This window comes from Podarcis liolepis (genome assembly GCF_965112155.1).
Source record: "Podarcis liolepis genome assembly, chromosome: 4".
In the NCBI taxonomy this organism is placed as follows: Eukaryota; Metazoa; Chordata; class Lepidosauria; order Squamata; family Lacertidae; genus Podarcis; species Podarcis liolepis.
In genome coordinates this window covers 55,533,465-55,556,132 of record NC_139558.1, presented here as the reverse complement: position 1 = coordinate 55,556,132, position 22,668 = coordinate 55,533,465, and the positions used below count along the sequence as shown (strand labels likewise).

At 41.8% G+C, this 22,668-nt stretch overlaps 1 protein-coding gene across 13 annotated transcripts in view; it reads right to left on the bottom strand.

Annotated features, from left to right (window-relative positions):
* TIAM1 (TIAM Rac1 associated GEF 1) overlaps positions 1–22,668 on the bottom strand; it is a 188,274-nt gene that overhangs the window by 80,486 nt on the left and 85,120 nt on the right. For all 13 annotated transcript variants that reach the window (XM_083500321.1, XM_083500329.1, XM_083500326.1 and 10 more), the window contains one exon: positions 4,089–4,264. The gene's annotated coding sequence lies outside the window, so the exon portion shown is untranslated. The remainder of the gene's footprint in view (positions 1–4,088; positions 4,265–22,668) is intronic.

The window sequence follows — 22,668 nt, the reverse complement described above, 5'->3', positions numbered from 1 at the left end:
AAGTAAATCTCAATGTGTTCAACTGGCCTTGCTCCAAGGCAAGTGTGCTTAGTCTCAACATGTTCTGCTGTGTATTAGAAAGGATACAAAGAGGTTTTACAGTGAAGGTTTGGAACTACCAACTAAAAGGTTTCAAACCAAAGCAGCCAAATTCACCTTACATTCTTTAGAGCCGGGAAAATCTAAGTTCTAATGGATCATTCTCGAAAATTATGAGATCACTATTTTGTGCCAGATGAAGAAGGAGCATGAGACTCCACTACTGAGAAAGGAGCTGCTAATTTTAGACCAACTTGCTATACAGAAACTCAGTCCCTAGACACGCAGCAACTTGCCCAATGAATAAAGCAACTGCATGCATTTTGCCAGTTCAGCACATGCAATGAACCCAACACAGAACATAAATAATGCACAAAATCATAAAAAAATTAAAAAGCTTCCCCCCCCCCAAAGAACCCAAGAGTAATCTCTATTGAGCAAGAAATAAAAGCAGCTAGGAGAAAAGTGCTTTCCCTCAAAGAGCATTCATTTGCTACCACAAAATTCACTAGCTGTGATAATGGTTCTCTTAATACCATCATCTTTGGGAATACAAATACAGGTGTTCATGGGAAAGTTTTAGCAAGAAATAGGTCGTGATAAAAGGCATCTGTTGAGTAGTACTCTGACGTAAGCAGACCATCCTTAATACGTTGGACATGATGCAAGTTGAGGGTTTTAACTTGTCCTGGATTATGTTCAAAGAATGACAGGCATTACACAAGACTTTTAACTCACCACCCAAGTTAACAAAAATGTAAATCCTACTTTTTAAATGAGACTTTTAGGCATATTTGAAGGGTTGAAATACAGGTTGGATACCAACAGACTGCAGCAATCATCTGAGGGCAGAGGGCCTTCTTGGCAGTAGCACCCTCCTTGTGATACACCCTCCCATCAGATGTTAAGGAAATGAACATTAAGAAAACATCTGAAGCCAGCCCAGTATCAGGTTTTTAAAGTTTGAGGTTTGACTATGTTTTTCTATGTATTATAAGCTTCCCAAAGTATAAATAATATATAGCAGCAGCAGCAACAGGAACAGCAGCAGCAACAACAACAACAACCAACAACAACAACAATGTGGCATAATGGCTAAATTGCTAACTTAATATATGAGCTTTTAAGTCAACCTGCCTGGTCCAAATGCCCTCCCTCCTTGGGCTCCCACTAAACTGCAGTCATTACTGCATTAGCGGTGCGGGAGGGAGCACAACCGACAACCAGACCCTCTTTTTGTGCTTTAATAGGACAGACCCTTCTTTGCCTTGTTTTGAGTGGCCAGTATTATATATCTCTTTTAGCTGCCTTGAGTTTCAGTTGGAAAGAAAGGTAGGGTGCAAGTATTTTATATCAATCATGAAGAAAAATTGGAGGTTCTTGAGGAAGAGAGGAAGTGGAGTCACCTCCACGGCATGGCTTGAGTGGGAGGAGATGGGGGGCTGCATCAAGCCACCATCAACAGGGGAGCCAGCGAAGATGCACGTCCACTGTGGCTGCTGCTGCTGCTTTCCTACTGACTGAGAAAAGATGCTCCGCCTCAGTACCAGGGGAAGGTAGTGCCACAGTGCCTTGAAGTGAAGGTGAGCAGCAGACCTGTTCTCCATAAGTGTGAGGGGAAGGCAGCGCCTCGCAATCGGCTGCCCTGTTTTCCCTCAACGTGAGAGAAGGTTGGAGTGTTCCGAGTCTCGCTCAGCGTGAGGGAAGGCAGCTCAGATCAGCAGTGTCAGCGGCTGAGATCATCGTGCAGTATCCTCACACGAGGAGCAATATATTGCTGTGTATTGCCAGGTCAAAATCGTTATCACAGTGTGTTTTCAAAAATGATTTTGGCCTATATATTGAAAAATCACACAGCGCGAAAACAGACTATAAAATTTGCGATATTGCCGTGCAAAAGTGACTAAGAATTAGTTGGGGGGAGGCAAGGGGTGGGACCGTGGACCCTCTGGGCGTGCTCCCAGGGGTCCCTGGATCCCTAATTGGGAACCACTGTTCTAAGGCATATGCAGGTAACTTACAGCTCTCTAAATGTAGTCTCTTACTCCTATCAGTCCCAACCAGATAGCCAATGGTCAGGGATGATGGGAGTTGTAGTCCAATAACATCTGGAGGGCCATATCCTTGGGTAACAAGATAACACGTGTGAAGTTCCTGGAATTCTCTCAAGTGCTATAGAAATGCTAAAGTAAAGTGATTGGGTGATTAAATGCAACAAGATGATTTGTTTGAAGGGAATTGGCTATTGGGTTTATTGCTCTCACATCAAAGTCCACCAAAGAAGACTTACAACATTGCAGATCTGCCATTAAAAGCCACAATCCAATACAGAGTTAAGCATGCTTGATCCCACTGAAGGCAAACAAACTTAAAGCGCACTTTGGTCTGTGTTAGCCATTGTTTTGAAAATTGAACAGGGACCCCCTACATTACTACACACACATTTAACTGCAAGACCAAATCAGTCATTATCCATCTTTCTATATATTAGGTACAAGGAGAAGATTTCCAAAGATAGAGAATGCTGATTCTCCCAACTCTTCCATGCAGACAGGCATCCTCATCAACTAAGTTTTTTATTCTATTTTCCTGGAACGCTTTTTTATTTCCGAATTAAGCTCCATACTATATACCAGGGTTTCTCAAACTTGGGTCTCCAGCTGCTTTTGGACTACAGTTCCTATGATTCCTGACCACTGGTCCTGCTAGCTAGGGATGATGGGAGTTGTAGTCCAAAAACAGCTGGACACCCAAGTTTGGGGAACACTGCTATATATGAAAGAACTATGAAAAATTAAATTTAACCACCAAAGTTTTAGGCTTTATGAACTTCATAGTTTCACCATTAAATACAAAGTACCTTGTGAGACAACAGATTGCAAATTTAAAATTAGATTCTGGTGGGAGGCTGTTAGCATGAAATCTGTATTTTCTGCTCACAGCCAAGCTTTAATACTGTGAAAATGGGATGAAAGATCCAACCAATAGCATGCCCTTTGTTTCCAAAAACAAACCAGCCATCCACTGAAATAGAATTTACCTTGTTTGGGCTCAAAGCACACGTAACAGCAGGAGACTAATTTCTCTAAGCCCAGCTCTGCCATAGTCACCTCCAAAGTCAGGGCCAAGGTAAGATTTTTGGAGCGAAAGGGGTATGCAGGAAAAATATCTGAATCAACCTGGCAGCTGCCATTTAGAACAGGGCAGGGAACCTGTGGCCTTCCAGGTGATGTTGGACTCCCAACTCCCAGCAGCCCGATCTAGCATGGCCAGTGGTCACAGGTGATGGAAGCAGCCCAGCAACATCTAGAGAGCCACAGATTCCTACCTCTTCCCTATAGCCTCTTGCAATAGGTGCTTTACAGTTACATCAAGAATATAGGAATGTGTGCCATGTGTAAGTGCCTACCCCGCCTTTCCTCTAAAAAGCAAAATGAAACCGAGCCCTCCACCATTCCTCTCTTCATTATATAATTGGAAAAGACCTACATTTAAAGAAATGGATCTGCCGGCATCACATTTAAATTGTGCCTCAATCTGATGAATCAGATAAAATAAAGCACTATAGTCTGTATTCATCAAAGTCTTCTTGTTTGTGCACATACTCCTGTTCCTTAAATTTATTTTTAATATCCTCTGCAAATCCAAATTAACTTAATTTGCTCATTTATTCATCTACTTTAAATATATACCCTTATAAACCTGCAGTAGTTTTAACCTTTTTAAAGTCTCTTATTACTCGGCACTTCACAAGAAACCATAACAAAGCATATCACAGGTGTGGGGTTTTTTAAGTTATAAATCTATGGCCAGATACTTTGTTTCATAATCAACACATTGAAGTATAAAATGCATTTGGGAAACGTCCTGCAGGCAATTCAAAGCAGAAAACAAAGGGAAGGAGGGAATAAAGGATCTCATCATTTGCCGCCAAATGGAAATTCCAGTTCTCCTATATTGCTCAACAGGTAGACTGGTAAGCCACATTCTCCTCCCAAAACTGCACACCAGGGAGCAAATTCCCATGCAAAATGCTTAAACATACATACCTTACAAGGCAGCACTGGTATGCTGCACTTTCTCCAAAAGAAATGTGGGATATAGATGTATATAACTGCAAATGCTATTCAAATGAGCAGTTACTGGAACTGCAGAATCTGTCACCAGCTGCCACCCAATGACTCCATTACCGTCTTGTCGGAGCCTGTGAATATATGCCAAAAACCTGTTGGGGAAGAAAAGAGAGAGAGAAGCAAAGGAAAAGGATTAGCCAGTCTGGATATAAAGTTCCACTTTAGTAATTTACTGCATGGAAATGACAAGAATCAACATTAAACTGTATAATAATTACACTTGTATATTATTAGAAGTGTGTGCAGGCAGGGAAACGATTAGGACATTATATAGAGGTACGCCCTGTCTGCTTTTCAAAATGAGGTACAGTATACAGTCATGGTTATTCCATGGGAAATTTATAGAAGAAACGGGATATTCTTGCAAATTTGCATCCTTCGCTTAAGAAGGGCAAAGCAGAGGGGAAGCAAAACTGATAGAGATAGAGGCAGACAAACAAAAGAGGGTTCTATTCAGAGAAGTATTTTTCAGCCATCTTCATAAATTCTTGTACAAGGAGGCTGTCTATGAACCAACCTCAAAAAGCAAAGAAAAGGAGACATGAAAGCACTCTATTGAAAATGTCTTTATGCATTGACAAAAGCTCAGAATACAAGCTGAATTTTAAAAGGGCGGCAACTGAAGGAACTGGTTTAACTGGATTCTTTGAAAAGAAATTACACAATTAAATACATAGCTACCAGTACAGGCCCCACTGACAGAATGAGACACAAGCAACAGCCTGGTTTTCCACCTATTTCTGTATTAAAGGCAGTAGGTAAGTGATGGAAGTGCATTATTCAAAACAAAAAGAATGCAACGTATCATTCACCAATAGGGCATTAAAGTCACTGGCATTTCAGAAAAAGATACCTGTTTCTAGAGTGATAGGCACAGTAAGTAGGAGGGGGCAATCTCATACGAACTCACTGAGTCTTGATGGTTCTTAAAAGTGGGAAAAACAAAAACAAAAATTAAAATAAGCTTACACTCCTCTGTTCAGCCTTGCTCCTCATTTACAGGGATCAGAACAAGAAGGAAGAGGGTTAGTGCCATTTTGTTTACTTCCTTCTGCTCTGTGCTTCTCTCCCCTCATCTTTCTTTAAGCTGCTGTTGAGCTCTGAGTCTGAAAAGGAGTTTATGTGTTGCCTAGAAGCTGGCAGAAATTAATAACATGAAGCTCCTGTACAGTGAAACAGGCTCATTATCACGCCAGCTGCCAATAATTTACTAGGCTAGATTCCCAATAGCAAACAAAGGTCCTACAGGCAACTCTTCTTCCAACTGCATCTTGTATTCCGTCTTTTTTGTTTTAAAAATATACTTGAAAAGAAAAGGCATTGACTTGCGGAAGGGGGGTGGTTTTAAAGCAATGATAACTATGTCCATAGACTGTAATATTGTTCCAGTAAACTCTTCCATGACAATGGCTCAGTTCTGATGAAACTCAAACTATAGTTTGGTACTATTTGAAAGCTTCAGGTGTGTCTATTTTCCTGTCCTCCTCCTTTTATGTACACTACAGTGGTACCTCGGGTTACATATGCTTCAGGTTACATACGCTTCAGGTTACAGACTCCACTAACCCAGAAATAGTGCTTCAGGTTAAGAACTTTGCTTCAGGATAAGAACAGAAATCGTGCTCTGCCGGCGCAGCGGCAGCGGGAGGCCCATTAGCTAAAGTGGTGCTTCAGGTTAAGAACAGTTTCAGGTTAAGAACGGACCTCCGGAACGACTTAAGTACTTAACCCGAGGTACCACTGTACTATGATTTCCTTCCACCATGGAAGTAGAACCAAAGTTGGAAGGTTCAGAGGTAATGAGAAACTATGGGTTTGGCACAAACCAGGAAAAGGAATCTCAGAATGCAAGGAGGAGGAAGAAGGCAGGTAGGCATGCTTGCACCCAAGACTCATTCACATACTGCTAATCCTCAGTTCAGTGTTATATTTATTTATTTATTTCATGAGATTTATACAGCACTTGACTGTAAAGAACCTCAAAGTGGATTACAAAAAACAGTTTGGTACATCTGAACCAAACCAGTATTTGGCAAATAAAGAGGAGAGATCTTACAGCACAATCCTAAGCATGCTGACTCAGAAGGAAGTCCCACAGAGTTTAACTGGAACGTAATCTCTTGTAAGTATGCATAAGATTGAATATTTAATTTTCAACATTTTGTTCTAATAATACCATTCCCTTTCTATGAAGGCTTGGCCACATTACCTAAAAGCCAGAGACACAAGCACTGCAATGCTTCAGGTTCAAGACTTTGGAATTTCAAATCACGAAGAAATGATTTTGAACAAAGAAAATACCCAGGAGGAAGCAGATTACTTGCCGCTCCTGTTTTTCACCTTCATTGTTTTGTGGTCGTTTCTGCATTGCAAGCTTCTGTTGGATTTTGTTTTCAATTGCTGCACTGTACATACCGTGTCAAGAGTGAAACATGAATGCTTCCACATAAGCTAAGAAATAAACCCTGCTTGGAAATGGTACTGTCTGGCTCTCAGAACATGTTCCTTGAGATTGCTAGGAACTCAGCACAGAGTCGTAACAGCTATCAATTAAACATGTCTGAAAAAGAGCACACACTAAAACTTTTGCAGACAACTTGCCTTTCTGCCAGCAACTAAGCTTCCGCTTCACAAGGTGGGTCATGTTGCTTCACCTTCACGAATATAGCTCTAGGAAATGCCAGTTTCAAAAGGCAGGTTTCACTATAGGAGGTCCTAGCAAGGAACATGCTTCAAAATAACCAATTCTGGTGGGGAAGGGGAAACCTCCCAATGAGTGGAGCAACATTCCAATTAGACCAAACAGCTGAGTTCCTAAGAGAGAGGGTTTTAATATGGCAACTGGCAATTCCATTTAGCCGGAGGGCAACTTTGCTCAGCTGCTGTGCTACAGTATATTGCTATCCACATCCACTGAGCAGAGGATCCCATTCAGAAGCAAGCACACACAGTTGCCTCCCCAGTGGTCACCAGTTTACATCACAACAGCTATGTTCATTAAGGCAAATGCAGCACTACCCCACTTGTCTCAGTCTTGATTCCTCCAAGCCCACTTGCCTTCTCACACACAAGCAATCCAGGCTATCTGCTTCTTCAGTCAAATCTTGCTTCTCGTGGAGTTCAAGAGGCATGAGGATGGGGACAAAAAATTAGCTCTGCCTCTCTTGGCTCAGACTCCACCTACTGCTGGTCTCCTTGCTTTCCACACCACGCATCGCCAAAGAGCACCAGCCACCACTGAACAGGGGTCTTTAGACATTTCCAGGGACCACCAGCATCAACCATTCTAAATTTCAAGTGATGAGCAGCAGTGACTAAGTCAGAATCTAGATGTCATTTCAGAAAGGTTGGTTTATCCCCTCATTCTCCTTAATACCCAAAACGCAAATTGTGATCTTCTAGTGAAAAATCTGTATTCCTTCCTCCAGCCAAGCATGTCTATGATTGCAAGTGCTACTTCTGCTACAGATGTCAAGATTATGAGTACTCTTGACTAGGTTCATATATCACTTGCATTCTCCAATATGTTTTTTAAAAGAAGAAGAGTTTGGATTTGATATCCCGCCTTTCACTCCCCTTCAGGAGTCTCAAAGCGGCTAACAATCTCCTTTCCCTTCCTCCCCCACAACAAACACTCTGTGAGGTGAGTGGGGCTGAGAGACTTCAAAGAAGTGTGACTGGCCCAAGGTCACCCAGCAGCTGCATGTGGAGGAGCGGAGACGCGAACCCGGTTACCCAGATTACGTGACTACCGCTCTTAACCACTACACCACACTGGCTCTAAACATATTTAATATCTCCCTGTCCCCATTCTTAGGCTAAAAGCTCCCAGCTGCACTTCTCCAGCACAGCACCTATTTTACCAACTGAAAAATATGAGAAAATGAGAAAGCTAGAAGCAGCAGTTACACACTATTTAGTATGCTTTTTTCTTTTCTCACCTTAGTTATTGGTTGTGCATGAGCACTCTTGCCCCACATCCCGTTTTTGAGCACATGTGTAACTTGCTTGTCTGCAGCAATGAAATGTGATCTCCTGGATCCCAGCTAGGCTCCTTAAAAACAAGGCAACTTTGCCCCACAGTGACTCACATCAGGATAGTGTTTGTTTGTTTGTTTGTTTGTTTGTTTGTTTGTTTGTTTGATTGCACTATCAGTACATGGTCCAGCCTAGAACCAAGAAAGAAGGTGGTTAACTTTTCAGCCACCTCAAGAAGCTCTGGGATGATAACACATTTTGGAATGCTGCTGTGTGGGAGTAGGTGGCTATATCTGATAAATTTTCACACAAAAATATTATGCTACAAAATTGGTATCATTTGTGTTTGAAGCATATGGCTGAGGTGTTTGAGCTAATGGTGAACAATTATTCTTGGTAAATGCGATGCAATGTGAATCAGCGTAAAGACTCTTATTGTTAGGTATGTCACTGCAAACCAGTTTATATAAAACTAGAAAATGTCTGACTGTCCAAGTCCAAAACTGACATGTATCACTGAGTTCTTTATACCTCCCCCCCCCACCTCATCTCTTCATAAACTACATTCACAGGTTTTTCACTCGGTGAATTATTATCATTATTATGTGTTTATTTATACCTCACCTTTTTTCCTTGACAGTAATTGGTTTTTTAAAGTTCCCCGTTGCAACACAGATGGACACATATACAAAACACAAACACCTAAACTTGAGGTGAGGGGGGAATGTATCAAAAAGTAATTTTATAGATATTTATTTGGGCTGTGTGGAAGGCAACTTTCTTTTTCAGCCATAGTAGTTGTTTTTAAAGGAACCTTCACAAACAAAGAAGCAGATAAACCTGTCAAATAAATTATTCCTCCAGCATGAGCATCAATCCTACACAAATTCTATAATTAGAAATATAATTATCCCTCTCAAAAGACCTTGTATCTCTATGTAAGTGACAGGTCACATCCTCCAAACAACAATTAAAACTAGCAAAATCAGAAACGGGAATTAATAGCAACCTATAAAGAGCACAGCACATAGGCGGGCACCACAGCAGGAGACACCCCCTGTACAAATGCTCTTTTGAGTGCAGGGTGCGTGTTTGCGCATAAAAATGATACCAAACTCTAGAAGAATGCATTGAAGAAAGCGAGAACTCCAAAGACAGAAGTTACAAAACATGGGAAGCAACACCACAGTAGAAAAAAGTGAAGTGCTGCAAGACTGGGTACTGTACTTTGATTCTGGCCAGTGGTTCAAAGTGCAAAACAAACCTGCCAACCAGTGGCGTAAAAAGTTCAGGTGGTACCCGGTGCAGAAAATTTCTTCTCACATTGAATTTATTTATTTTTTTGCCTGAAAAAATGGTTTGGCTTTATTTCATTTTTTGAGGGGGAGCCGGAGCTGTTGAACTTTTCTGGGGGAAGCCCAAGTTGTTGAGCCCTTCAGCTGAGGGGGAGCCAGCAGGAGGACCATTTTGGCAGCGCGCCAAAGCCACAGCATCTATCACACCCGGGGATGACTGCACCCGCCACACCCACCTTGCTCCGCCCCTGCTCCTAACCAGTAAAGAACATTATGATCACTAACCACCATGGCTATGTTCTTCCTTCAGGGTTAGAGACAATATGCCTCTGAATACGCGTTGCTAAGAACTCCAGGTGAGGAGAGCTCACAGGTATCTGGTTGGCCACTATGGAAACAGGATGTTGGGCCTGATGGGCCTTTGGCCTGACCCACCAGAGCTTTTTTTATAGTCAGGTACAAGATACTGGCATCAGGCTTTGCAGTAGTATGGGAGTACTACAATAAGCCAGAAGCTTTAAGAGTTAAATAATAATAATACTATATTTCAGGATGCTGCCACGGGGAAAGAAACTGGGTTGTATGTTTTTTAAAAGTGGAACCTGGGTCTCAGTTCTACTATCTAAGAAGCCTTGTTTCTTAACAGTGTGGAGACAATATTGCAGCACTCCAGTAACATGGGGAAAGGCAGTCAGATTATTATTTACTTCATATTATCTGTTGTTTTAAGTAAGAGGAACAGCTACAGACGGGAGTAGTGCTAAATGGGGATGAATAAATAAGGGATGGGGACTAGAAGGCAACAGCAGCTTCAACTGATTTTTTCTTTTCTTCCTACTGGCTCAACTGCTCTATAATAAAATATCTATACAGTGGTGCCTCGCAAGACGAAATTAATTCGTTCCGCAAGTCTCTTCGTCTTGCGGTTTTTTCGTCTTGCGATGCACGGTTTCCCATAGGAATGCATTGAAAATCAATTAATGCGTTCCTAGGGAAACCACCTTCAGACCAGGTCCGGGGACAGTCTGTCCCCGGACCTCTTCTGAAGGCTGGGGGGGGGGGGACAAGGGCTTTTCTTCCCACCCCCAGCATTTTAAAAAACCCTGGGACAGCGGAGGACTTCTCCGCTGTCCGGGCGATCTTAAAATGCTGGCGGGCGGCATTTTAAAATCGCCCCGGGACAGCGGAGGACATCTCCGCTGTCCGGGGCGATTTAAAAGCCCCTGGGAAGGCAGGCAGGGGGGACAAAGACTTTCGCCCCCCGCCCGCCTTCAGAAGGTGTTCCCGCCCCCCCACCCCGCTTCGGAGCAGCGCTACAAAGCCCGGCAGCTGGGGCAGGTGTCCCTGCCCCCCCCCCCGCTTCGGAACAGCGTTTTAAAATGCTGGGGGTCGGGAGCGAAGCGTTCGCTGCCGACCCCCAGCATTTTAAGATCGCCCGGGGCAGGCGGGGGGAAGGCAAGCGGGGGGGGCAAGACTTTTGCCCCCCGCCGGCCTTCAGAAGAGGTCCTCTTCTGAAGGCTGGCTGTGGGCGAAAGTCTTTGCTCCCGACCGCCAGCATTTCCCTATGGGCTTTCGTCTTGCGATGAAAGCCCATAGGGAAATTCGTCTTGCGAAGCGCCTCCAAAACAGAAAACCCTTTTGTCTTGCGGGTTTTCCGTCTTGTGAGGCATTCGTCTTGCGGGGTACCACTGTATATTTCTAGGACAGCCTCAAGGTCTTCTCTGGCTCTCCCTCACAGAATTAGTCTTTACCAGGTGAAGAATCAAATAACTGTTCCCTGCTAACTGGTGGCACTGAAGATCAGCACAGAATCCCATGTCTTTTTCCTGCCCTTGTTGGGTACTTTCACTATCTGAGTTCAAAATGAGTATCTGAGGTTAGTAATGTGCCACACAGCAGTATTCCTGGGCCTTGAAACAAATTCTTGCAAACTGAAAAAAAAACTGTTACTGGCTGAACGTTAAAAGCAGAGTAGCGCAAAAATGTTTGGGAAGAGTCCAGGATTTATCCTTCTCTGCCCTTAATATTAAGATATAAGAGAAAACTATGAGAAACCATGTAGCATCCTAATTCCAGGGAAGCAAACAACAATGTATTACAAGGAAGAGCAAGTGCTGGTGCTATCTGTGAAATCAGAGGAATCTTTTTTGCCCTGGGGCTCTCTGTGTTGCAAGATCAGGATTCCAGAACCTTGCTCCCCACCCCCCTGGCTAGTCCAATCTTATTCTTGTCTTTGTTGCTCCCAAGAGTTAATAACATTTTCTCTTTCAGGTATTAATCAATTTAACTGCAAATGTTATTAAGAGCGTACTAGGTGTTATGAGGAAAATTCACAAACCACTTTGTGCTGGAATCATGCCACTGTTCCAATTCCTCTATGCCAGTTCTGTGAATTGGACAGTGTTGTTTTTATGTGATATTTCCCCAAATGTCCGAACTGTTCATGAAGGCTTTAATTAAGAGTTCTGTGTTGTTATTTTTGCAACTGCCAGCAAGTAACTATAAAATTCTGCCTAGCTCAATTCTAATATTCTGGTACACAGTGTCGCTGCAGAACCAAATGTGCAGAAAGGTGTCTTGTGGACGTTCCATTGTTTATTTCAACAGGGCTTCTACAGACGAATGTTCAGAATACATTCTGAACCAGAGTGTTCAGAATACAAGACTCTTTTTGGGTGCAATCCTTACTGGACGCTCCTATATGTGCAATACTCAAGTTTTCATTTTAGAAAAACAAATACATAGTGCACTGCTTTATGCTGAGCGAACTGATACTAAATCAAAGTATTAACATTTTTTCATTTGCAATGAACACTTAGCATCCCACTCCTAAATATATTTATTTAGAAGCAAGGATTGCCTAGAACAAGGGGGAAATTTTATACTTTCGTATAGAAAACAGCACACAAGCTACCTTTAAAAACCTTTATTGGTGAACAGCCCTAATATCACTAACTATGATGACTATACGCACAAGTATTTCACTGTGAGTCTATGTGATGAGGGGCTATAGTTAGTCACAACTTCCCAACATATGTACATATAGTGAAATGCATATAATAATTATATATGGCCACAAACAACAGATTATTTTCTACAAAGGAAATGCTTTCTGCATAGGGATTTTATCATATTTGAACCAGCTCTTAAAAGTTATGCAGCTTTCTCATAGGCCTGTTAGAAGCGGGAGGTAGCAGAATTTTAGCTATTCACTGAGCTATGTTACTTGAAAAATACAGGGCATTATCCAGCCAAAGTTAGGCACTTTATAGTCCTATCAATTTCAATGGAAGAATTAGGAGTGTAGAAATGAATTTATCATCTAAGCTGAGGCTGCCAAAAACTGACATTTACACAAGATGTAGATTCTAAATTGAGCAAAGTTTTACTGCTGTGACAAAGTTTTATTAGCAATTTTGAAAAATTCTACCATGTTCAGGCATATAAGGGGGCTGGAAAAGGTAGAATCAAGAACAGGTTGAGTAATAGTGCAGATCTTTCCTTTACCTTCTGTAGCTATATCAAAACAGTACACTCTATCTATACTACAAAAAGTTCTTCATGGGTTCAGAGATCTCTCATGTAACTTTACAATTTGTATCTGTTATCTTGATAAGTAATCCAAATACTGGCTGCTCACATTGCATCTGAAAAGTAGCATGTCACTCTGAAAAACTACTGATATCTTAGAAGATTAACAATAAATCTGGAACTCTTTAGGGTACCCACAATACTTTTTTTTTTATTCTGTTGCAGCAGAGTGAACAAAATAGCGTGACTGCCTCTCTGATATTTTTAGATAAAGTGTTACTGAGTCAAAGAGAAATGCATGAACAGAAGTTGCAGAGCAACCATTTCACCTGCACCTGATAAGTTACTTGCAAATTATGCAGTCTAGTTGAGAACAGGGCCAGCTTCCTGGAATTTATGCAAATATGCAAACCAGCTGAAATCTACAAGCGATTGTTGCACCCTTTTTTAATTGATTACGGTCAAATGTTGCAAATTGATGTGGTAGCTTGCAGAATGATACTTAATATTTTGCTCACTGGATAAAGCCTGCAATTGGAGGTGGATGCTAGAAAACCCTGTAGGCCTGCCCATTTATAAATGAGTTATATACTCAGGGAGGGGGAGGGAGTACAAGGTGCTGTCCCTTTGAATCAATCTGCAAAAGGTATGGAAAAGTTCAGAGCTGGCTTTCTGTCCTAAAATCTGAGTTCAGGCAGGGACTCCAAGCAAAACACAGACGCTCTTGCTTTCATTTCAAACTGTGTAATATACCCAATGAATCCCACACCACCAGTGGGTGACATCTGTAAAACTGTAATTAACTACTGGTATTTGAACAGCGCTCAGAATAGCTAAAGTCACTTCTTGATGCTTCTTGTGACTTTGTGGGGGTGGTTTGAAGAACAAAAGATGACGTTCTAATATCCTACTTCACACCATTAGAATGTGGAAAGATCGTGGTAGTTCTCCATTCTTGTTCACAATAATGTGTTGAAGGGTTTATCACTTATCATCCCAATTTTTAAAACAGCAGGAGAAAGCACATATTGCAAGTTTCTCTGTGTGAATGCATCCCTTCAGTGCAAATTCCTTGACTCACATATTCTTTTCATTGAAATTAGTCAGTGGGACAGTCCACATTTTTTCATTTGTATATTAGAGCACATTTATTAACATTTTATTATGTTATTCTTCCCCTGGCCCCAAAAGAAAAACAGCTTTGGGAAGAGGTGACATTTGAGGAGGCATTTATTTTATTTAGACCGTTTCCACACTGCTTAAACTATAACAAAATCTCTAAGTGGAATACAATTCTTTTTAAGGTTACCAAAATGCACAATGAAACCATGAATGCAAATTACTAATAAATATATGCAGATAGCATTTCTTTATCCTTTCAAAAAACTTGGGAAGCTGGGATAGCTGGGTTGGTAAAGCATGAGACTCTCAGGGTTCTGGGTTCAAGCTCAATTTTGGTCAAAGGATTCCTGAACTGCAGGGGACTGGACTAGATTACCCTCATGGTCTCTTCTAACTCTAAGATTCTATCTCCACTTATGACTTCTCAGCTTCCTGCCTCTCACTCAGGGCCCCAACAAACTCAAAGATCACTCCCCCCAAATCCCACCCTGGAACCTGCTGACATACTAGTCTCCCACTCTTTTCTTGCTTTTTATGGGAAGGAACAAAGGTAGATGTAGCGTCCTCAGGCTGCTCACAGCTATGTTCAGCTGCTCTCAGCACACCCAGTTCCAGGCTACAGCAGGTTTGTCCTGGCGAGTTTCCTATGGAGTCTAAAGCATCGGTAGGCAAACTAAGGCCCGGGGGCCAGATGCGGCCCAATTGCCTTCTAAATCCGGCCCGCAGACAGTCCAGGAATCAGTGTATGAGTAGAATGTGTCCTTTTATTTAAAATGCATCTCTGGGTTATTTGTGGGACATAGGAATTAATTCCTTCCCCCCCCCAAAAAAAAATATAGTCTGGCCCCCCACAAGGTCTGAGGGACCGGCCCCCTGTTGAAAAAGTTTGCTGAACCCTGGTCTAAAGGGTGGCAAATAGAACACCGCTCACTCAGTTTTTTCTCTGGCACTTCTGCTCACTTCTCCACCTCCAGCTACTTTCAGCTGGGGGTGGGGGCTTTGCTTAAGCTTCCACTCAAAACTATACTCTCTTTTCTTCACCCTGCCAGGAACCCTGTAGGGGATGGAACAAGAGGGGTGAGGAGGGGCAATTTTCCATGAAGAAACAGCAGGTGGTGAAAACATAAAGACCCCCCCCCCCGAGTTTCTCTGCACAAGATTTCCTCTTTCCAGAACTGTTCTTTCTTTAAAACAGAACCGTGTCAGGGTTCCATTACATGTGTTCATGCATAACGTATAGTTAACAGCCAACATGTGTTTAATTCCCATTCATTTCAATCACGCTTAAGACTGGATGGAGATTTGGGGCCTCTGATTTCAATCAGCCCTGCCATCAAAAGGCAGTGTGCGACCAAAGGTCCACAGAAACAGTGGGCTTTCCATTGGTGGAGTTGTTTGAAGATGACAGATCCTGAGATGAATGAATGACAGAGCACCAAGCAAGCAAAATAGTCTCTCCGGAATGATATATGGCTGACCTCTCAACAAACAATTGCCATACAGATAGATGTTTTGCTGGTTTCAAAAGCAGCTGCATGCCAGAAAGTGCCTGGTGAAACCTGATATTTAAATGCATGCATCTTATCTATATTTACTGAGGGAATGATAAAGGAATTCTATTACCATCTTTTGCATAGGCCTTAACATGCCTCAACACATCTTGAAATTTTGAAACAAAATCATATACAGGATTGTTGACTGCATATTCTGATGCACAGGACATTCCCCCTCATCCTCTGTGTTATTTGAGAAGCTTACCTAAAGCTACACTGCTAAATATGGTGTCTACAGACTTAGCAAAAGGTAAACCAGACATAATATTTTCATGCAAATACCTCCCTCGGGCAGTGTAAGGATGTTTCAAATTAAGAAAGAGAGGTGTTTGCACATTCTGAAAGGGGCAAATGGATGCCTGCTTTATATAGTTGTATACATGTATGTATATCCATGAACTTACTGAAGTTCTGCTTGGGAAATCATGGTAAACTGGTATGCTTTGTTTTTATTTTGCCACATAATTTTTGTATCCTTCACAATAGGAAAACACATACAAGTAATTGGGGGGGGGATATTTGTTGCCTCAATTTCCTGTTGAAATTGACCATAACAGTAGAATCCAGACACTCCTATGAAGTGCAGAACAGCCCTCTTAAAATCTACAAGATTCCTCCAGTATAATTAGCTTCCAGACAACAGCCATCCACTGCCATTTGAAAAATGCAATCTATATGTAGGCACAGGGTTGGTCATTGTTGGTTTGTTTTTAAAAGAAGGCGATTAGGTGAATTAGATGCACAAATGCCTTCTGTATGGGGAAAACAGATTTTTATCCAGCAATTCTACAATGTGGGAGTACATTGCAAGGGCACTGCCAAAGCTATTAAGTTTGCGGTAAGCTACTCTCCTGGTTGCTTGTGACCAGTATTAAAAACTGGGATAGAAAAGCTAGGAGCCAAATGACTCGTTGGACCTGGGTTGTGGCTGCCAAAACAGAATGTCTAGTAGCCATTGGGGGTGGGGACAATTTTTATTTATTATTTTGATAAGCATGAACTAATACGCAGTTCACATTAGAGACACATTGTTAATATCACATTTTTATCAGAAATTGTTAATACGTGTTTAATTTTGTGTTTAGAATAAAAATATTGGTACCATACTTCAGTTTTCAAAACACTCTACTCTTTATTGTTAAACTCCTTAATATATAGTCTGTCTTTAACTTATACTTTGGGAGTTCAACGCACATTCTTTTCAGTAATCCCTGAGTGTCAGCCAGGTGCAAAAAATGCCACCCAGACTTTTTGAGGTCTTGCAAATGGGAGAATCTTTAGGCGCAAAATGCGTCTGGTGACCTGCTAATTTTGAACCCTGCTTGTGTCAAGAAAAAAATATTTAGAAAAGTTGTTTCTAAACAGCAGGCATGTACCGGTATGTGTAGGCAGGGCATCTGTTGACTTAAGGCCAAACTAGATACCTGGTGCATGAAGACCGTGATTTTGAGAGGAAAAGGAGAGGGTGGGGGATAGATACACCAGCCATTTCTCTTCTGCAGCTGTCCCTCACCCCCCCCCCCACACACACAATGCCAAACATTTGTCTGGGAATCAGAGTGGAAGGAGTGGTTGCAGGATAACCAAGACGACAGGGGAAGGATTGGAGAACCCCATACCTACTTGCATACCTCTACAAACCATAGCTTCACCCACTGCCTTTTTCAGCTAGGTTCCCAGACTCAGGGTCTGCTGAAGCATGTCCTATTTCAGCCCTTATCTGCAAGGCTGGCTTTACTCTCTAGACCAGTGTTTCCCAACCTTTTTTGGGCAAAGGCACACTTGTTTGATGAAAAAAATCTCGAGGCACACCACCATTACAGCCCCGTGACGTCAGCGCGCAGCGTCACGCCGGGAGGGACGCACGAAAGTGTAAGTTTCAATTTTTTTCCCTCCCCCTTGCCGGGGAACCTCCAAGCTTTGGGGGTGGGGGGGGAGGAGGCAGCAAAGCGAGGCAGGAAGGAGAGCGCGGCTTGGCTGGGTGAGCTTTGGCAGGGGCGGGCGCTGTGGACGGAGGCGCTGCCCGCCGAGCTCACAGGCAGCCAGGCAGGCAGACGGCAAGAGCCCCGCGCTGGGCGGCCTCTCCTCGCTGCCGCCGCCCCGCCTCTCGCCGCCCAACTCGCCCGCCTCCCTCCAGGCAACATCTCGCGGCACACCAGGCAACATCTCGCGGCACACTGGTGTGCCACGGAACAGTGGTTGGGAAACACTGCTCTAGACATTCCTATGTGAAAGGCTGTACATAAGTTTGCAAGCTAGGCCACAATGAACCTGTGAGCACAGCAGTACAAGTTCAGCATTGTTTTGCTCGTATTCAGAACCGGGCAAATGTCAACCAAAAAAAACCATAGTGCTCATAACCCTCAATAATTACAATGCTGTCTGCAAATTAGTTAGTATTCTGATCTGTTTCAACAAAAGCAACCATCAATAAATATAAGCTCAGATGCTCTACGGCAACTCTAAAATACAAGCTAACTAATTAAATCTCTTACTACTCATAACTACTGAGCTGTAATTGATGGGTTTCAAGGAGCATTATACATAAAGAAACATTCTCACAATAATTTATAACTTGTAAGGCACCGACAGAATACTTTGGGTGATCATGAAGTGCACAGCCTGGAGGCTGAAAACACAAAGTTTGGAATGAAAAATGGCTAATGACTCTCTAAAGATAACTAATTAAACTCACAAAGTGCATTTTAAAAAATTTAAATGGTAATATCATATAATCTATGGCCATCAATGATCTTCTACTAAATTAATTGATATGAAGAAATAATTTGCATCAGATTTTGAGGGTTTTCCTGGTAGTTCTTAGCACCATTACTAGGGTAGCCATGTATTCTCCCTTGCAGAGGGTCGCCCAGGCTGCCTAGTCTAAGTCCAGAGCAAAGGCAAACCAGAACAGTAACTTGACAACAGACTGAGCAGACACACAGGTCACCTGGCCACAGCCTTTCCCACTAGAAATTTATATTTATAATAATTATTTCTAAATCTGCATATATAAGCAAAAGCAAAAAAAATCTGCAAATTCGCATTATATATGTTCAACTCTATTGGGAGAGGGAAATGTGGGTTAAATTGATCCTAGTTCCCAGCAATGTGCTTTGACTGCAACAATATTGTCCCCAAATAGTAACTGCTGTGACCTGGTCATCTGATCCCTGACACAGCTGACAAAACTATATCTATATATTTATCTGTCTACACACATTTTCACCTCCAATTACTCTCTTAAAATATTGTGCATGGTAAGGTAAATAGAGATTATTATTTTTCCTTCTCCCTCTCATATAATATAAACCTGGGGTCGTCCAACAAAGCAGAATGTTGAAAGATTCAGGATAGACTCTGTACAAACTGCATACTACAAAATTCATTACCACACAATGTAGTGGTGGTTTTGTAAAGGGTGTTAGAGAAATACACAGAGAATAAGGCTGTCAGTTGACTACTAGACTATGTGCCTGCAATGTCAGAGGCAGTATGCCTTTGAATACCAGCTCTGGGAACACAAGTAGGCCTTCCTTGAAAAGCTGGAAATATTAAGAACATGTTTCAGCCCTCTTGAGCACTAGGGATAGGGAAAGCTGCAAAATTGGAATGAAACCAAAGGAATGAATGGGCATGTGTTTAGAACTAGGCAGCTGAATGATGCTATCTGTGCCTTGGAGTTCTAAGAACTAATAATTGGTTATGGAAACAAAGTAGACATGATTTAGCAATATTCAAGTTAATAAAGATTTTAAAAACCCACAATTTCCTTAGTATATGAACAAATCTTGTAATAACTTTAGAATGAATAGTTCTAATCAACTCACATTGTCCCTATGTTTGGAGCTGGAGTTATTTACTGATTGTGAAATTGCAACACGATTTTTTTAAATGGGAAACAATTTATAAATAGAATCAAATAAATATCAGAATATGGCACTTATGATTCTCACTTTTCTGCCTTCATATCCTCTCTCCCATTACCCCCACAAAAAAAGAAATTCTTAGCAACTGTTTTTGAAGTTTCCAAAGATGAAGGCAAGCTTAGTGGGTTAACGTGTCATCACTAGATAGAAGTTTAGTGGTGCTTTTGGTCTTTGTGGCTTCTGGCTTAACTACATAGCAAAACTACCTCAAGGCTTTTAATTTCATACTGACTTTGTAACTCTGGGGGATCTTCATTACAGAGGCCTTTCTTTTATGTCAATGGTTTTATTTCAGGTCTGTTTGACCTGACCACTCTCTGTCTAACAGATGCCTTTCCCTAGGCCTTGGCCATTATCATTCAAAAGTTTTAACAAGAGTTTCTTCACAAATGCATATGCTAGAATATACACCAAAGTGAGCACGGCTTTATTCATGCCTCAGGCTGATGAATGATAGACCAACAGGCCCCAGTGTATTAAAAGCCCCAATCCACAAAACTGTACTCTCAAAGAGCCCTCACTATTCCCAGGGTGATAGCTGTTGCTCAAGTTCTTACTGAACCCCAAGAAAGCAATGTTACAACATTTTCCTTAGACTTCACATAAGCCGCCCTGGCATGCCATTACAGCAGTGAAAACCTATACCTTCATTATTCATGACTGTTGCTTGGAGGAAACCCAAGCCCCTTTCTATAGGAGAGTTCCTTATGTTGTATGCCTATACTCAACCACTGCTAGCCAAGAACAGTGATTATCTGCCACGCATAAGACAAAGGCAATCTACAAGATGCAGATGTAGCTTTGCATTATTACAGACGCTTGGAGCACTTTCTAATTAAGCAGTTCCCCCATAAAATAAAATAAAATAAAATAAAATAAAATAAAATAAAATAAAATAAAATAATAATTGTGGACCCTAGACTGGCGTAATTTATGGTCACCACTTCTCTCTCCTACCGCCTATGCTGTGTGTGTGTGTGTGTGTAACAGAGTAGTCAGGGGAGGGTGGTATCTCATATTGTGTAGGGCTTTGGAACAGGACGAAGGACTCTCAACTCTTGTGATAGCCCCAAAGCTCAATGCAACATGAGAAATCCCTCTCCACAGAGACTCAGGAAAAAAAACCTCCATCTCAATGCATCCTACCCATTTCTGTGTAGGGGGAAAGTGAGGGTTTCTACTATCATGTTTTGAGCTCCCAGTTCATCACTCACAACTAGCTTGGCCAATGGTCAGGGATATTTCATAGATATTGCACAGAATCAGAGTTGGAAGGATCATTTATTCCAACCACCTGCAATGCAGGAATATGCAGCTGTCCCTTACAGGGACTGAATCTGCAACCTTGGCGTTGTCAGTACCATACTCTAGCCAACTGAGCTTAGCAACAGCTACCACCCTTGTGGGTTGAGGGAATTGTAGTAGTGTTTTCACTTCAGTGCTTTGTATACTCGTTGCGGAGTATTTTTCCTCTTTCCACACTAGGCTGTTTTTCTTAACCCTTCCTTAAGTGCTGCTACTATTATAGACACATCCCTTGAACTGGTAGAAGCTAATATACCCAAGAATTACCATATTATCTGCTTCTGCTATGAAAAACAGTAGACAGAATATGGCTTAATATACTTACTTTGCATGAGATCATGATCCAACCAGTTTAGCACGTATGAGGGAGATATACACAAATGCTTTAATCCTGCTGCAGTCTATAGGATTTAACACTAGGCTAAACAACGTCCAAACCTTCAACATTTCTAAACAAAGAAATCCACCCTTTCATATAAAGAAAAGTACAATCAAGTTAGGTGGATTATCATTTTCCCACATTTGCACAGAGTTTCATCAAACAACCCCCTTTCGGGCTGGATTTGTTGGAAATGTTTTGTGTTCTGACTTCTTGAAAGCCTTGTGACTGTCCCACAGAGCAGCCAAACAACCAAAAGAGAACATACCTGCTGAGCTAAAGAAGGGAAATCTTCACATTTGTTTATTTGAGGGGGTATAGCCAGCAGTAAATATTTAAAGGCAAGCTGCATTCTGAGTCTAAATGCAGTAATGCTGAAGTACAATTCCATTCCCAACCGTAATTAAATTATAAATGTTTAAGGGATTTGTGTAACTTTTTCCCTCCGGTTCTGCAGTATCTGTAGCCTGACTCTGCTAATCCTGTGTTCAGTGCTCTGTATTCTGACCTCCTTAATATCTCCACGCAAGAATGCTGAAACGCTATAGTCTATTAATAATTTATTCCTCTCATCTAGCAATGGATTATTGTTCCATAAAACTCACTGGAACATGCTAGACGCACACTCCTCCCCTCCCCCTACGCAATCAACAGCCCAGAAATACACTTTAAAGGGAAACAATGTTAAGCCTAGCCCCTTTGAACATTTGCTCTTAAGCATTGTGGTCGCTTAATTCTGGATTCAGCTGTGATTTACAAATTATTATTACGAAAGCGAAAACGGATTAAAAATGCAAGCGGTTGACGAGTTGCCATTTCACCCAGAGAGCTTTATCGCTACTTGTATCAGGTTTTCTTGCATGATCAGTTTTCATAATAAAGCACAGGTGAACAGCATCAGGGTAAGACTGAGCATTCATTGAAACAGTGCACATACCAGGTGACACCATAAAAATGAACAGATTGATTATGGAAAAGGTTTTTGTGGGATATTTCTGATGAAGTTGACTCTAGGCCATGAAAGCTTTTGCCACAATTAATTTGTTGATTTTAAGGGTGCCGAAAGACTCTTGGTCAATGTTTAGGAATGCCCCAAATTGCCCTGAAAGCCAACAGTGAAATATGGGATGGCACCAGTCAAGAAGAAAATCAAATGATGTGAACTGAAAGTTTGCAACTCAAAATAAGAACAAGGAGAGAGGATGCTGCCTACATCCTTAGATTAGAAGACAAGATCCAGGCCTTTATTTCTTGTAGGTTAATAGGTGCACAGGGAAGAATCTGTGAATGACCCAAGACAGATAGCAAAGGATGGCTGAACAACATTGGAATCTTCTAGGCAATATCCAGATAACCAACCTGGGATAATAGTCAATGAATATGGTTATGTAAACAAGTAGATTA